Genomic DNA, 6,000 nt, shown 5'->3' on the forward strand with positions numbered 1-6,000 from the left:
TTCGAAGTATGGCCTTTGGACCAGCAATATCAGCATCACCTGGGAACTTCCTGAGAGGCAAATTTACCCCAGAACTATTGAATCAGCAACTCTGGAGTTCAGACCCAGCAATCTGCGTTTTAACAAAACTTCCAGGTGTTTTTGATGCAGCTCAATTTGAGAACTACTGTTCTTGAGTATAACTAACTGCAAATCTGAATAAGCCTCTAAGAACACTGGAACCCAGGGCGGTAAGGAGTGTGCTGGAAACGGGGTGAGAGGCAGAGGGAAGAGGTGAAGGACTGGCAGCTTGGTGTGTAAATCTGTAAGTAGGTACTGTAGGGGGTCCCCGGGAAAGGAGAACCAGGCATGACTTTCTTGACATAAGAGAAGCCATTTTGGGATCTAAGCCTGGCCACAGTGCTTGCCCTTGAACAGGTCTCAATAATTAATGATCTTAAGGGAAGAAAAGAACAAAGAAACGAAGGACTGTTATCAGGCAAGAGAGTAACAATAGCGAAGATAACAAATCATGTAAAAAGGCTCCCAGTTCTACTTCAATGGTAAAGATTAGTCTGAAGCTCAACCACCAGATCTACTGGAACCTAAGGGATGATGATGCTGACATTTTCTGACTTCAATCAGCTAAAGCTTAGACTCTGTTGACCTTTGCACCAATTCTATGCTGAATTCTCCTCTGCTCAAGCCCTTCATGGATATGCAAACACCACCCAAGCCCCTCATGAATATGCCTGTACCCTTACCTTAAAACTTCCCCAAGTTTGCTGTTTGGGGGAGAAACTGCTTTGGGAAAGATCCCAGGTGTTCTCCTTATTTGCTGCAGGTAATAAATCCTTCCTTCTCCTGATCTTTGGCCTGGTTGTGTCTTTTGGCTCAACACCCACCAAGAGACAAACCCAGTTTTTGGGTAAGAAATCCACAGATTATAGCATTTCTTCAAGTATAATTATGCAGTCTGAACTGGGAGTCAGCCTGTTACCAAATACAAGTCCATGTGCCCAATGCACAGTGAGGCCAAACAAACCAAAACGTCAGAGTTTGGAGCAGAAAAAGGTTTATTGCAGGGCCATGCGAAGAGAATGTGTGGCTCATGCCCCCCAAAACCCTGAACTCCCCGAAGCGTTTCAGCAAAGCATTTTGAGGGCCAGGTGACGGAGGGGGGATCATAGGGTGTGTGATCAACTCCTGCATAATTCTCTGATTGGCTGATTTTGAGGTAACAGGGCAGTGTCACAGGGGTTAACATTATCAATCCTTAGGTGCCAAGTAGGTCGGGGGGCTCTGTGCTCATGATCATCAAGCAGTTCATTTCTTCCTCTTGGTGGTGGTTTTTAGGATCTGAAAAACTCAGGAAATATAGCAAATACTATTATCTGGGTACTTCAGAGAAGAGCTACAACAGAGGATATGCGGGGAGGGGTCTGTCCAAGGAAAGCCCCACAGTGTCCTGCTTGGTTACAAGCCTTGTTCCACCTGTACTGGAGCACGTTTATGGTTAAATTTTATCACAATTTGAAATTTCTCATGACTCAGTTGGTTCCCAAAGCTACCCACATTCCATCTGGCCCTCCTCCTTTCCAGAGGTGAACAGATAGCTGTCTGTGATTGGTTTTCAAGAACTTCCTGCAGAGAGATATGAGCCTCCCCTTTTTCCTTCCTCATGTGCATGCAGATTATCTTTTAACAAGGATGATTCAGATTCCCAGCATTTGGCCTCCTCCCCTCACCTCTGCTTCCCCACACTGTAACCTGCATGCTAAACAGAGCCCAAAGGGAGCACATTAAAAGTATGGAAAAGAGATGCCATAAAGGCAAGCCGGAGTCCCAAACAATCTCATCTTGCGTGTAATTGACACATTATACAATCTTAATAAAAAAATTGCAGACATCTTAATTGCCTTTATGGCCAAACACGATGAGTCCAGACCCCTGAGACCCTTCAATATATTCCAAAGCCATAATGCCTAAATCTAGGACTGTAATATAACTCAGTAGTGGTAGAATATAATCAGAAAAAAATTCAGCTTCTGACATAGAGAGTTGTTAGGAGAGAGGAGCCTGTCTTAATCTGTAGGAAACAAGTTGAATTACTTGGCTGGGAATCTCTGCAGGATTGCATCCTGGGCTGTTGGTGCTCTGAAGGCTGCTTACTGGGAAGAAATTTGACTCTCCCTGAGCATTTCTGTCTGGAGGAGGGAGCCAGCTTGGCCCGTGTGCAGAGCAGCTGCAAGTGTCAGGAGACAATGTCCCCAGAAGTAACACTCAACCAATGACAGATGGGGAATCAGTAGATAAATACACACTGTCCTCACTGCTTGGTTGGGACAGCTCTGAGGAGGGTCCTGCTCTACCCCCCAGGACACCTCAGTAGAAGCGAGCTCCATTTGTTATGGAATCGGGTCCCACTGCTTGCCCCTTACAAAATCAATACTCACAGATGATGGTAGAGAGGAAAGTTGCCTTTAATCAGAAAGCCAGTAATCTGGGGAGATGGTGGACACAGGGTCCCCCAAAACCACCTCTGAAGATTCTGCTCAGCCATGAAAGCTTCTAAAGGTAAACAGGGATGTAATCTCAGTTACTCATTGAGATAGAGGGTCAGAGTCATCACTAACCCCCACTGTGTGCAGGCTTGTGGTCTTTCTTTAGACACTATCTTCTTCACACAGTTTGTTCATGAGTTTACTGAAGGGGAAGCTGGGGAAGAGATCAGGTCATCTGTTAGTTACTTATTCTTCATTTCGACTTCTTTGTTCTACAGAAAGAACCAACACGTTAGGCAAAGTACTGTGTGGTCAAAAGATTTGAAAGGTGTGCTTCAGCCAGAGATGAGTAGATCATGGGGGTGCCTGGCTTAAGGTTAGTGTCAAGAGAAAAGGGGCCTCCTGCAGAGAACTCTTTCCTGCAAAGTGGTCTTTCCCGCCAAAAGCTGCTTACAAATCCCCACTTCTCAGAACATCATTTCATTTCTATGGGATCATGGGTTAATGTCCATCTTCTGTAACTTCTTCTTGATGACACAAGGTACCACGTTCTTAGAGTGGAAGATGTTGACATGGGTCTGTAGCATCTCTTTGCTGACAGTTGTAGTTACCCATTTTCATACATGGGCAGAACAAACTACAATGAGTTGGATGCCCACAAAGATATAGATTATTATAAGCAATAGTGTTAATCCCACTCTCCTAAGGCCAGTTCTTAGAATTGTACTAGCCATACATTCAGTACTGCTCAAGATGGAGCAGCTTATGTCATGGCTGCAGTCTGTTCATCATGCAGTTAGCTTTTTCCCTCTGGTGGCAGTTACAGTATCTGTAAGACAACTCAGGAATATTCATCAGTCACTGAGTCTGTGACTCCATTGTCCTAATCATTAGCTGCTTTAGCCTGCTCTTTGTGACTCAGAGTGGTCTGGGAGACTTCAGCTCTTCTATAAACATGGAGGGGCCTTTTCACTTGTGAGTGTGGGCACGGGTTCTGCTCTGTTTCACAGTCACATACCATGGGAGCTGGCTTCATCACACACCCTCTGTCACATTGTTCTCTTCCCAGGCCACCTTTTTTACATATTTGCTGGAGTTTTCTCAAATCAGCTCTCAAGCTACTGATCCTTAAAACCTTGTCTTGGCCTCTGCTCCTGGGGGAAGCCAGATGAAAAATACTTTAGGTGGGACGCCCAATAAGGGAAAGGGACAGCTTTCATTCTTAACAGCAGAAAGAAAGCCATTACGTTCAGGTAAATGGTATTAATGAGTTCAGTCATCCATTTGTTACCACACATTAATTAGGTACCTACTGTCTACCTGAAGCCAAGGGTAGTTCTACAGAGGTTGGGGCATGATTGTAAGAGGCCTGGGATACCAATCTAATGTATTTGAACCTTCTTGTATCAAGAGGAGGGAGCTATTGAAGAGTTTTGAACAAGAGGGTGATAGAGTCAGAGCTGGACAATGGGAAGCTTAATCTGGCTCCATAGTGTGAACTGGACCTTAAGACTGGGCTAAGGAGGCATATTATAACTGCTGGAATATTTTTAGTGCATGTTTGATGAGGAAACCCGGCCTCTATGCACCAGCACTGAACTGAATCTCGGAGACAGAGTTCTGGGTGAGGCAGAAAAGAATAGCTTTATTGCTTTGATAGGCAAAGGGGGCCACAGCAGGCTAATGCCCTCAAAACTGTGTGTCTCAACCTGGGGTGGGGGTGGGGGGTTGTGAGGAGTCTTATAGTCAATGGGCAGAGTTGCTGATAGGGATCAGGGTGCATGCAGGGTATGCATTCCTTCAATCTAGAGATCATCTGGCATCAGGTGGTCTCATGACGGGCTTCTGTGGTTCTCAAGGCTATTGAACTGTGACTTTCTCTCTGGAATAAAGAGTGCTCCATTGAGTACTTATCATCTTCCATTTGGTGGGGGTTTTAGTTCTGCTCAAAGATAGTGTGATGTGTATCCCTTGAGGAGGAACCAGGACCCTGCCACAAGGTTGAACTATTGTTTCTTGACTGCTCCTCCCTTGTCTCTGCATCCCCTCCCTTCCCTAATTAGCAACTGTTTGAATCTATCCTCTGGAACTCAGAGAAGGTCAAGGAAGCTGAATGAAGCCTATTTCCTACAAATAAGAAACAGGGGACATGGAAAGACTTTTGTGCCCAGGAGCCCCACAGGATCCTGCTTGGTTTCATGTGCTGAAAAATACTTCTCAAAAAGTTGCATACATGACTTCATAAAAATATAAAATGAACATGTCAAAGATTTTATTCCACTCATTAGGGAACCAGTAAAATGTTAAAACTAATTCAAATGAGAATTTGAAGAACAGAGCTTTACAAGAGTCAGACCAAAGAAAATGTTGAAATGAGTTTGTTCAGAGATGCAGAATTGGTTAATATCCTACAGACAATAAAGAGTAACTTTGAAGGTTATCATTTTTACAGATGGAAATCAATTGTCTTACTACCAGACAAAATCAGCATTTGTCAGGCAGCCACTGTATTGCTTTCGGGCAAAAATTATTTGCACTGTCGTCAATTTTCTGTAAGTTTGCCTCTACCCCTACAGAGCTATAAAATAACCTGGTCCATAGAAAGCCAGTCAGAGGAACACTCCCAACATTACTCTGAAAGGATGCCCAATAATCTTGGCCTATTTTCAAGTTTAGGATAATTTTTCTTGACAGTCTCCTCTACTGGGATCGTAAGTAATCTGCAAAGTTTAAGAGGTGCAGGGAGAGCGTTAAGTAACCCTAAAGGCTTCCTCAAGTTTGCTTTTCAAATCTAGAGCCATATAGTATTGGGCAACTATATGGATTAGGAATCTCAAATTGGGCTTTATAAAGTCTCTATTATTTTCTTTCCTAGGCTTGAGGAACAAAACCCAAGACACTATGTCCACCAGATTTACCATAGAGAACCTATCAATTTGGTAAATTCCTCTCTTCTTGAGGTCCTCTCAATTTTCAACTTTCTCAGCTTCGTGGCCTTCCAGGAAGTGACCTTCCTTTCTGTCTGTGAGGCTGGGGCCAGGCAGCAGGCCAGTTTTCCTAGGAGAGCTTTGTGGGCCTTGGCTCACATACAAAGTCAAACCCTTAATAGAATGTTCATTGTATGTGACTGGGTCTAGGAATGGCTTTTAGTATACTGATGTGATAATTCTTTAATATTGCTCAGTGCACAGGAAAACCTGACATGCCTTGAAATCTTCCAGTTTCTACATCTGTGAAAGAAACTGGATAATTTTCTATTTTGACAATAGTTCTAAAAATTTACATAACTTTATTAACAATGAGCAGTAAAGATAAAAGAAAATTTAAAAACTATTAATAACAATGATAATAATAATACATTTCAATCAACCATGATAAAGAAGAGAATAAACTAATGGTGGGGTCAGGACACACTACTGCAAAATACGTCACCTTGGAACATGTATATTGTTGTCGAACCCAAGCTCAGTTCGAGTGCCTGACGCACAGTGAGGCCAAACCAACTGAAACGCTGGAG

This window comes from Tursiops truncatus, chromosome 4, assembly GCF_011762595.2.
Source record: "Tursiops truncatus isolate mTurTru1 chromosome 4, mTurTru1.mat.Y, whole genome shotgun sequence".
Classification (NCBI taxonomy): Eukaryota; Metazoa; Chordata; class Mammalia; order Artiodactyla; family Delphinidae; genus Tursiops; species Tursiops truncatus.